General features: G+C 32.1%; 1 pseudogene across 1 annotated transcript; it reads left to right on the top strand.

The window, feature by feature from the left end:
* Window positions 1–507: 507 nt before the first annotated feature.
* LOC143231666 (large ribosomal subunit protein mL41 pseudogene) lies at window positions 508–10,988 on the top strand (annotated as a pseudogene). Its single transcript, XR_013017103.1, has 3 exons — window positions 508–723; window positions 9,029–9,129; window positions 10,567–10,988. The product of XR_013017103.1 is annotated as a large ribosomal subunit protein mL41 pseudogene (transcript).
* The last annotated feature ends 1,454 nt before the right edge of the window (window positions 10,989–12,442 follow it).

The raw sequence follows: 12,442 nt of genomic DNA, 5'->3' as shown, positions 1-12,442 counted from the left end.
ATAAAGCCTTGTAAATCCAGTTTAAAAGTATCACGACAAATGCTTATATATTTTCCCAAAACAAAATGTCACATAAACCTAAGTTGATACAAAACAGAGAGTGTATATTTGAATATAAAACAACAAGTAAAACTAATTTACATTGAACTTATTTTATTAATCATATTATATTAACATTTGCAATCATTATTAAAACTAACGAGATTTGGCGTTTTATGTGAAATTTGCACCAAAAGGAATCGCACCAAATTGTTTCTTCGGCTTGGCTAAACAGAAATTATAAACTTGAACGTTGGATGTTTATAGTTTAGAAATAAATTATTTGTTTATGTAGTTATTAAGACAGTAGAATAAAATTTGAAATGGTTATTCTGCAAGTAGTTGAATTATAGATTGTTGTTGTTTTTTTCCAAAAATAAAAAAGAGTCAATTTCTCCACTTTTTTTATTATTTCATAACAAAAGTTAAGCAAATATTTAAGTAGTATTATAATAATACTTGCGAGGGCAGTGTTATCCCAGGAAGATAGGCTTATGGCGTCGATTCCAAATGTTGGAGTGCTTTTAAAATTAATCAACGTGACCAATGGTTTTAATCAACGGAGATGTATTTCTCAAAGTTATGCGCTGTATGGTAAAAGAAATTTCCGAAAGTTCACTATGCCAAATAAACGTGGAACGAAAGAATATAAAGCAAATTTGAACAAACTTGGCTTGGTGGACCGTAAGTAATTGAACCGTCAGTAAATGTAAATTTAATAATATCTTATTTCAAATTTAAGTAAAATTGTAATTTAGCAGCGTATGTTATATATAATACTGGATTTTCGGGTACAAAATTACTTTTACTTGCATTTTTGTTGTTTAACAAAAATTTAACACTCAAAGCGAACACAAACCAAAGAATGGTCAATAAATGTGTATTTGATACTAAAGTCGAGTATTATTGGTTGTGAAGAGGATGCTGCTGATTTACAAAAGGATTTAGATCATTTAGCGACTTGAACAAATAAATGACAAATGGGTTTTAAGTATAGTAAATGCATAATAATGCATTTGGGTTATTGTACTTAATATTATTAATTACAAGCATAATATGAATGGGAATAACTTTGTGACAAATCATGAAGGAAATGGATCTTGGAGTAATAGTTAATCAGTCTGTAAAGCCATCGAAGCATTGTACTGTTGTTACTGGTACAGCAAATAGGATTTTAAGTTGTATTTACAGAAATATTGAATACATGTTTGAAGAGGTTACAATTTCATTGTACATGTCATTAGTTAGGCCACATGTGGAGTATTGTGTTCAGTCATGAGCTCCTTACTTTAGGAAAGACTTGGAACTTGCAGGGACTGGGAGAATCTGACTGTCTAATTAAAACAAAGCTTTGTGATGGCTGTTGGATGGTGCTGATGCAGTGTGATTTCTGTACAGTGCTCTGAATGTCAAAGAGAAGAAATTCGACCAAGTGCTGATAAACGGCAGAAGTAACTATGACTCTTAAGGTAGTCAGATGCTTTGTCATCTAAATAGTGATGTGTATGGTTGGATTAATGAGATTCCCGTTGTCACTATATATTATCTAGCAAAACCACAACCAAGGGAATGGACTTGGAGAAAGTAACGTGGAGAATTGTGTTCAGTCTTGGGCCCCTTACCTGAGTGAAAACAATGAATTGATGGAAAGGGTTCAATGAATGGTTATTAGGACAGTACCTGGTTTAGAGATGTCATATAAGAAAATGCTGAAATCTCTCAAATTGTTTTCTCTTGAAAAAAAGAAGAGTTAGTGAGCATCTGAATGAGATGTTTAAAGATTCTAAAGAGAATTGATTGTGATAACATTTGTGCATTCTATATGGTCTCAAAGTTTCTACTGAAGACAACATGAGGAACTGAGTGTGTGTAAAAACTGGTTTTTCTAATTTCAAGTCTTTTAATAGTTTGTACCACTGACAGTGTTTTTTTTTCACAAAATAATGTAATATTGCATGTGTGTTAAAGCAGAAATTCCTGCAGTTCTAATGGTAATAACAGATTTATTTAGCTAAAAGGCAAAATGAAATTCTCCTTGAATATTTGATGACTTCATTGTGAAATAGATTGTGTGAAGGTTGTCTATCCCTCCCAAAGACTTAATCATTGCTTTCTTTAATATATGTAGATGTGAATCTAGGGGGAATTTGTGCCCCATCCACCATTTTTTCTTTCTATTTTTAGGAGTTAATAATTCTATTATTTAACATAATATGAGGAGATACAGTTCTTTCTGAGAAAGTTTAAAGGATTCTGTTGTCCTGTCAAGAATTAATTGCTGTTCTTTAGTGTTATTATAAACAAATGAGGAAGTTGAGGAGGAGTCCATAGATGGGTCAAACACATTCCATTTTGTTTAAATTAATAACTTACAATGTGATGTTGTATATGTAGGTGGTTCTAGGGGTATTCAACCCCCTCCATTTTTTTCAGAAATTAGTAACAAATCAACCAGATTCCTTTAACATATAGTATTAAAACAAGTATTGTTTTCATTTTAATTGGACTATAAATTACTTGGAAGATTTTGTTTTAGGTTTTATGAAATAAGGATAGTTGGAATCTTCAGTGATTCATTTAAATCTTCATTCAATGACTGATATTTCTTGACTAATAAGAATGTGAATACAAACAAATATTACCTTCATAAGTTTCATGTCTTTTTTTTGTCCAGATGCTCTGACTGTTTATTCAAGTGTTTTGTTTTCATCAGTGTTGGTATTGTTTCAATAAAAGCAGCTGCAATTCTTATGATATGAAACTTACTAAAGAATTTGATTTTCATTGTCGAGAAGTTGGAATTTAAAAAATGAGTGATATGGCTGTATAAATAGTGATTTTCCAACTTGCATTTTTTCACTCTATCTAAATTCTAGCTTTTAACAAATGAAAATTTGATTCTTTAACAAGTTTTTATGTTATAAGAACTACAGCTGTTTTAAAGAATACTAAACGACATCCTGCACATACTGGATTTTTTCATAATATAATTTCATTTATAATAATTTAATTTCTATCAAAAAGATTGAAATGTTTTTAATTGTCTTTATTTACATATCATTCACATTAATAAAACTGAAAGCTTTTAATTCACTGGCCTATAACATGACTGAGCTAGTCACTTATACCATAGGCCTGGCATGGCCAAGTGGATAAGGCACTCAACTCATAATTCGAGGGTTGAGTGTTCAAATCCCCTACATACCAAACACACTTGCCCTTTCAGCCTTTGGGGCATTATAATGTGATGGTCAATCCCACTCTTTGTTGGTAAAAGAGTAGCCCAAGAGTTAGTGGTGGGTGGTGATGACTAGCTTCCTTCCCTCTAGTCTTACACTGCTAAATTAGGGATGGCTAGCTAGCACAGACAGCCATAATGTAGCTTTGTGCAAAATTAAAAACAAATAAACACTTATAGAATATATTAATGTTATTTTAACTTTTTTTCATTTACTTATATTACTAAAGAACCATATGGTGAGCTTCCAAAATGCCATATTAATATACTGTCTTTCTCTCATTTACAAAATATTGGGTTGAGGAATAATTCGTGAGCGTTTTTTCAAGTTAAAAAAATATATTCATAAATGAAACGCTTTTGCAAAATATTTCATGTCATTTGGTAGATAATTTTTGCTCTAATAGATGGTGTGTTTGATTTTCATATGTCTTTAATTTTTGCTTTCATTTTCAGCTCATTAAATGGAATGTCAAGTGGACAAAATCGAGCATTTTCGACACCATCTGCTTTTCGCATTTAATTTCTTGCAATTTCGTTTAAAACAATGCATACTATATACCTAGGTATTACATGAAATAAAGTATCATAATAAATGTTTTGGGTGTAATGTGTTCATGCATTGAAGTATTGTATAGTCTTGCTTGTAATGCTTGAATGAAATTATTTAAAAACGCTCACAAATTATTCCTCAACCTAATATATTAATATGGTGGCTTTCTCTCTCGTGTACAAAATACCAAAATTTCAACACAATATTACACAGCTGGCTTTTTGAAAAGTTAACTGGTAATATACCTTCATTGTAAAAATTAAAACTTACTACAGCTGATATAAGAAGACTGAACATATTATTTGAAAACACTTTCTAGTTTAATTTTTATTTTCTCTAATGGTTTTAAAAGTTTGTAAGATAACATTATAACTATTAAAAATTGTATTGTATAAAATAGCTTGTTATTAATCAGGCATGCTGTGGCATTGCCCATGTAGGGATGGCTTACATTGTTCAATAATGATTTTTTATGTATTTTCTTAGTAGGTCCTAATAACTTCACTAGTTAGTGTTTCCTTTTATAACACTAGCTATGTCAGGGGTCGGCAACCTACATCCCATGGACTGCATCCAGCCTGCCAGTCGAAATTATCCAGCTCTCAATCCCCAAATGAAATATCACATCCACCCAGCTCTTGGTTGTCCTAAAAAAAAATATTTCAAGTTTGTAACTTAATGTGGCCCTCCATCTGCTCACAGGCATGACCCCTGTGTGGAAAGAGGTTGCTGGCCTCTGTTCTATGTAATGACTGAGTCATAAGTTATAGAATTGTCTATAAATATCTCCACAATACCTGCTTCTTTTTTTAAATTACATAATGTCAATCAATTTCATTGGGATGATAAAGTTTCAAGTGGAATGTGCACTTTAATAAGTATCATTGATAACTAGTAGTAATGTTAAAAATTGTAATTTTAATGTAAACAGTGTTATCGTTAACCCTTGAAGTTAGCTTTATTACCTTTCTACACTATGGGCACATTTGGCTTCGATTGGTCAAAAACTTACTCTTGCTGTGGAATGGATGAGCCATTTTGAGATCCTCTGGTTTTGGAATGGACTTGACCTCCTATTGTTTGTTGTTGTTTTTAGCCTGAATACTGGTGGTTGAGGAAGGAATAGACAGAATATTCTATTCCCAGTTTGGTTGGTTTGGATTGGAATCTATCTTTCAACTTAGGTTTGACATACCCTGTCCACACTATACCTGGAGTGCATATAGTTAATTATCATTTGTACCTCTTTGCTGTCTATTTAGCAACACTGTAGTTCATTAGGGGTGGAAAGTTTGCCTGATGTTTCGTCTTCACAGAGATATGATGCTCCATGGGTTATTTTTAAATGTATTCTGAAGGAGACCCAACTTGATAATTTTTTACCAGTCCACCCAACAAAACAATGTAGGGGTCTAGCTATTATGTGAAGAGAGGTAAGTGTCTTATTAAAGTTGTAATTTTAATACACAGAAATTGTATTTTTGATAAATACCTATGCACACCCTTCTTCCCCATTTTGATGATTTCTCTTTGTATTATGAAAGTGAGGTTATATGTGAGGAAGTTGTGAGTGAAGCAACTGAGTGTGTAGAAGGCAGCATTAATCAAGAAAAGCTATCATGTGACTCGAAATAAATTTCTATTATAAATACCTTTTCTGTGTAGGAAAATTATAGTTTATACAGCATTCAAATTTACATTCCCACTATAAGCTCTCCCAAGAAACCGTAACCTTCTCTTGAAACTGTTATGTCTGTTATGACATAAAAGTCTAAACTCTTCCTTTATCCAGTTGTATTTAAATTTATAGCTATTTTTAAATGTCATTAGTAAATGATCAATTTATTTGATGTGACATGTGAAATGTGACAAGAAAAAGATAAAAGGAGCATTGAAAACTAAGAAATGGATTATACATCATTAGTTATTTTTTGGAATGGGTAGAGATATTTTAAATCATATTGAAAAGTACAATTTTTGAAGGCAAAAATTCTAGGAGTTATTCAGAAATGTAAATTAACATTTTTCGTAATCTAGTACACTAAATAACTGTTAGGAAATGACAAAGTATTTATTTTAAAGTAATTCTTAGTTAAAATTATTGAAACATTTAAAAATCACACAAAAATATTTGACTTAAACATTTGTAATAAAAGAAAATTTATGTTGAAAACCAATATTGTCTTCAAGTATAATAGTTTTGATTAATTTTAACCCCAAACTGTTGTACATCATAATGTACCATAATTGTAAAATAGTACTTAACTTGCAACAAGTTGAAAATGTGATTAATAATATTCAATGAGTTTTTCTTTACAATTTTTCATAAGACTACTGTATTAAAATTACTGACGAGTTTGTCAATAGTAATAAACTTTATTATTATGAGAAAAATTCCAAATTAAAAAAAAAAATTAAGTGACATGATTGTATACTGTGTGTTAGTTAAGTGAATATGTTTGTAACTTTTTGGAAATTAGATTTATTTTTCAAAATATAAGCCAAGGATTAAACTATCAATGGTAATGTTCAAAGGAAAAATATAACAAACTTTAGAGCTCACTACATTGTGTAATTATTGAGTGTTTATCAAACACATGAGTGTAGTTTTATGGACTACATAAGTTCCACAAACCTTCTCATCAGTGGCAGAAAATTGTTTTTTGTCATTTAGTGTGTTTCTTTCATGTAACATACAACTACTTGAGGGTGATACCAAGTATAACATCTACAACTTGAAGTAGTGAACAAGTTACAGCCCTAACTAACAACTATTTATTTATTAATTTTGATGTCATTGACTTGTTCGCTGATGTTTTAACTGCTGAATACTTTTGCAGTAACAATGCACAAATTTAACAGTGAATTAATATGAGGATGGAAGTTATTATGGAGTAGAACTGATAAATTAATTTGATTAATCAGTATAAGAGATTACATCTCTTGGTGTAAAGGAAAGTACCTGATCAACCAAACATTGCATCTCTTGGTGTAAAGGAAAGTACCCGATCAACCAAAGATTACATCTCTTGGTGTAAAGGAAAGTACTCGATCAACCCAAGATTACATCTCTTGGTGTAAAGGAAGGTACCCGATCAACCAAAGATTACATCTCTTGTTGTAAAGGAAAGTACCCGATCAACCAAAGATTACATCTCTTGTTGTAAAGGAAAGTACCCGATCAACCAAAGATTACATCTCTTGTTGTAAAGGAAAGTACCCGATCAACCAAAGATTACATCTCTTGGTGTAAAGGAAGGTACCCGATCAACCAAAGATTGCATCTCTTGGTGTGAAGGAAAGTACCCGATCAACCAAAGATTGCATCTCTTGGTGTAAAGGAAAGTACCCGATCAACCAAAGATTACATCTCTTGCTGTAAAGGAAAGTACTCGATCAACCAAAGATTACATCTCTTGGTGTAAAGGAAGGTACCCGATCAACCAAAGATTGCATCTCTTGGTGTAAAGGAAAGTACCCGATCAACCAAAGATTACATCTCTTGGTGTAAAGGAAAGTACTCGATCAACCAAAGATTACATCTCTTGGTGTAAAGGAAGGTACCCGATCAACCAAAGATTGCATCTCTTGGTGTAAAGGAAAGTACCCGATCAACCAAAGATTGCATCTCTTGTTGTAAAGGAAAGTACCCGATCAACCAAAGATTACATCTCTTGTTGTAAAGGAAAGTACCTGATCAACCAAAGATTACATCTCTTGGTGTAAAGTAAGGTACCCGATCAACCAAATATTGCATCTCTTGGTGTAAAGGAAAGTACCCGATCAACCAAAGATTGCATCTCTTGGTGTAAAGGAAAGTACCTGATCAACCAAAGATTACATCTCTTGGTGTAAAGTAAGGTACTCTATCAACCAAAAATTACATCTCTTGGTGTAAAGTAAGGTACCCGATCAACCAAAGATTGCATCTCTTGGTGTAAAGGAAAGTACCCAATCAACCAAAGATTGGATCTCTTGGTGTAAAGGAAAGTACCCGATCAACCAAAGATTACATCTCTTGGTGTAAAGGAAGGTACCCGATCAACCATAGATGGCATCTCTTAGTGTAAAGGAAAGTACCTGATCAACCAAAGTTAGCATTTTTTATTTTTACAACTGTCCAAGTGAGCATAATATTGATATTACAATTTCTCATTGTTTTTCTGATAAATTCAGATAACTGGTTTAATCAGTTTGTGTCACAACTTGTGAAAATAACCAACTAATCGAAATGACTATATATAAAAACCCTATAACCTGAGCACTTTTGAAAAGTGGACCTTTTTTCTTCAGGGGCATACAAATCAAAGTTAGTGTTTCCAGTTATTAATAACTTCAACTGTCCCAGTCTTAGTTGATAATTGTCAGTTAGCTGACATTGGCAATTAATCAATTATCAAATCAAAGATAATCTAGTTTTAGTTAATGGTATAGTAAATATGGTAAGTAGAGATAACTGCTTGTAAACCTTGTAAGCTTAAAATATATATTTTCACCACGTAATATATGGTTTCTTACGTTATGTAGAATATGTATTATTAGTTGAGTTTCTTTTGTTTTTGGTGTGAAAAGGATTTTATTTTTTTCATAACATGTAGAAAATTCCTTCCACAATGATCTCCTGTGAAAACTTAAAATTATATAACAGGGATAAATAATTATAGTTTTATAGAATAGCTTAAAATGGTAATTATAATTCAGGTATAAAAACTGTTGAAAACACACTGTTTATCTGTAGGCAACCTATTCTGATAGTTTGACTGATCTTGAGTTATTAACTTGCATTATAGTGGTAATCATAGCAGAAATGAAAACCGTGACAAAAAGTTATTTCTTGAATAGTTTATTTTAACATGTGATGTAGTTGATATGATATTGTAATGTGTGTTATGATAAATTGGCTTGTTTTTTTGAGAGATATGCAGATACAGTGAACTACACTTATTGTTGGGATGATGGTTATTTGTTCTTCATTCTAATATTAATGAGGCAGGTGATTGCTTTCAATTTATTTTTTCTCATGTTTTTAAATTATAAGTTTTTAGATGTTTTTCCAAATTATTTTAAATTTTAAACACCAGAATCTAACAACTGCCAAACTTTCACATCCAGAACTAGCCATGGACCATGAATTGTTAAATTACAGAATAGCTGTATGGCAAAGTAGATTTTTGTGCGAGATGTTGTTTTTCTCTTAGATCGAGGAGTTCAGATGACTGGTTACAAACATGGAAATGCATTTAAACAGTATGCAGAAATGATACCAGAACTTATTGTACCTGACTTGACTAATTGTGAGGTAAAGAATTACATTAAAATTAGTTTAAAATGATAATTTACTTGGATTAAAACTATAGATACTGTCAGATTTCCTTGTAAGTTTTGTGTATTGAAATAATTCTGTTTACTCTATGTAACAAAAAATATATAATAATTTTAACAAAAAGGAACATCTTTATAATGTACAAACAATCATATGCAAAAATGAACTAACATAACACAAAAAAAATATTCCTTCTAAAGGTATAGCAGCAAAAGTAGTGTATGCAGTTGTATTCCTTGTTCCTTACTAGTAACTGGTCAAAAGTATAATTAAAATATTAGAGGAATGTCAAATTGTAAAGTGCTGAGGTTGGCATTTAGATTTAACCCCAAATCTTGAATGAAATGCTGGGTTGGTATTCAGAATTAATCTCAAATCTTGAATGAAATGTTGGGGTTGGTATTCAGAATTAACCTCAAATCTTGAATGAAATGTTGGGGTTGGTATTCAGAATTAACCTCAAATCTTGAATGAAATGCTGGGGTTGGTATTCAGAATTAACCTCAAATCATGAATGAAATGTTGGGGTTGGTATTCAGAATTAACCTCAAATCCTGAATGAAATGTTGGGGTTGGCATTTAGATTTAACCCCAAATCTTGAATGAAATGCTGGGTTGGTATTCAGAATTAATCTCAAATCTTGAATGAAATGTTGGGGTTGGTATTCAGAATTAACCTCAAATCTTGAATGAAATGTTGGGGTTGGTATTGAGAATTAACCTTAAATCTTGAATGAAATGTTGGGGTTGGTATTCAGAATTAACCTCAAATCTTGAATGAAATGTTGGGGTTGGTATTCAGAGTTAACCTCAAATCTTGAATGAAATGTTGGGGTTGGTATTCAGAATTAACCTCAAATCATGAATGAAATGTTGGGGTTGGTATTCAGAATTAACCTCAAATCATGAATGAAATGTTGGGGTTGGTATTCAGAATTAACCTCAAATCCTGAATGAAATGTTGGGGTTGGTATTCAGAATTAACCTCAAATCTTGAATGAAATGCTGTGGTTGGTATTCAGAATTAACCTCAAATCTTGAATGAAATGTTGGGGCTGGTATTCAGAATTAACCTCAAATCTTAAATGCAATGCTGGGGTTGGCATTTACACCTCACCTTTCAGAACTTTTTTAAATATTTTTTTGTATTATTGTTCATAGGAAACTTGGAAGTACAGTTTAAGGACATACTAATGTTCTTGAATTGTACAAAGAAAACAATAAATCTTAAGTTATATGACCAGTAATAGTGAAGAATGGTGACATAGAATGGTACAAAATGGAAACAAAATATGTACATATAATACAGTCTGTGAAAGCAGTTTCAATGTATAATATAAAGCTCACAACATATATTTTCATGACAAAGCTGTTATGTAGAGAAATAACTTTGTTTTATTTCTTTCCTTCTAGCTTAAGCCATATATTTTTATCAAGCACCAGATGTAACTCAAGGAGAGTTCACTGCTAAAGACTTGTTCAATGTCATATATTCTAAGAAAATTATTGATGATTATAAAGCAGGAAAATTGGATGATGCGGGTAATCCTCTGTCACCATCTGAAGAGGAAAAAATGACGGCTGAAGAAGCTAAAATGAAAGCACGTATGACAGGAAGTGACATATTTTCAGATGATGATGAAACTTTGGCTTCTTCAAAACAATAGCAGCAATGCTGGACTTGAATACCAATGAATAATACAACATAATAAACTTAACTGTGTGTTCTTGTCTCCAGTGTCTTAAAACTTTAGAATGAATCTGGAAATAGTCCGTTTATTTATGAGTAAAACAATAAAAAGTATCCACGAATAATTTAAAAGTTGAAATATAAATATGTTGTTGATGGCTGAAATTCTTTCAAACTAGTCTCTTCTGTTAGCTGTATAGAATAAGTTACATGTTACTGAGCAATGGTGGCCTGGTATGATGTTAGTTGATACAGTTTTACTTCTAGAATATTCCAATACAATATGTTACCTTCTCTCCTGATTCAGTGCTACCCCATACATGTGAACTATTTTACTTTTTTTACTGACCACTAACTTTGAGACTCCCATTTAAAATGACATTTACTTCTGATACTGCCACACTGTTATGTACATATCAGTTTGTATATAACAACCCCTAACAGCAGTGAGACAAACCCTCATAGTGTAACTGATTGTATCTATACTGATTTTTCAGTCGCCACTTCTCAGTTTCACACTCATTCGTAAAGTTTTGTTATCTTCAGAAATATAGTCTTGGTGGAAGTGTCTACAAAATTACTAATTGTTGTAGAAATACTAAATTTGGATTTCAGTTTTCTAACGCTTTCTACAACTGCATAATTTGTGGCCTTTTATTTCCATCGTTACTAACTCACAAGTGAAAGTAATTTCCACTTTGTCTGTTCTGATCTTGGGAAAACAAGGCATTGTTCATGCTAGACTAACAAGTAAAATGGCTGTGTGCTGAGGAAGTGATACATATAATTTAATGGGAAATGAAGTCCTTCATGGAGCCTGAACCTGATAAAGGTATTAATATGTTTCCCATTTATGATTAAAAGGATTTTGATGTTTCTACAACCACCTACTTTTGCCACATTTTCTACCCACACTATCATGAATCTGCCAGTGTATTTTTCATGAATCTGCCAGTGTATTTTTCATAATTTTGTGACATTGTTTCTCAGGTATGTTACTTTCCTTTCTCCTTTCTGACCAGTATGAACCCAACATTGCTAAGTAGTTAGGGGTACTGAACTCATAATCTGAGGGGTCACAGGTTTGAATCCCATCACATCAAACATGCTTGCTCTTTCAGCTGTGGGGGCATTACAATTCAATAGTCAATCCCACTATTTCTTGGTAAAAGAGTAGTTTAAGAATTGGCAGATGGTGGTGATGACTAACTGCTTTCCCTCTAGTCTTACACTGCTAAATTAGGAACAGCTCGTGCAGATAGCCCTTGAGTAGCTTTGCATGAAATTCCAAAAACAATTAACTGACTTGTTTGAATCCTTTCCTTTATTACTTCCTTGCCTCTTACTTTTCTCCTTTTCAGATATTTATGTCTACGTTGAATAATGTTTGTCTCAACTTTGTTTTGGTGCATACAGGACTTGTCGTCTTCCTTGCCTTGTTGCCACATATGTCTGGGTTTAATATCAAAGTATATTTCCTTCTTGGATCACCAAACTGTGGAATCTCTTCTTTGGGAATTAAAGGTCAGATCCTCTACCCTTCAACATTCTCCCACTTTTGATTTTAATTACAACTGTTTTTATGCTATATCTCTTTCA

This window comes from Tachypleus tridentatus, chromosome 11 (genome assembly GCF_004210375.1).
Source record: "Tachypleus tridentatus isolate NWPU-2018 chromosome 11, ASM421037v1, whole genome shotgun sequence".
NCBI classification, from domain to species: Eukaryota; Metazoa; Arthropoda; class Merostomata; order Xiphosura; family Limulidae; genus Tachypleus; species Tachypleus tridentatus.
The sequence above is the reverse complement of the archived record's forward strand: the minus strand, read 5'-3'. Positions and strand labels throughout refer to the sequence as shown.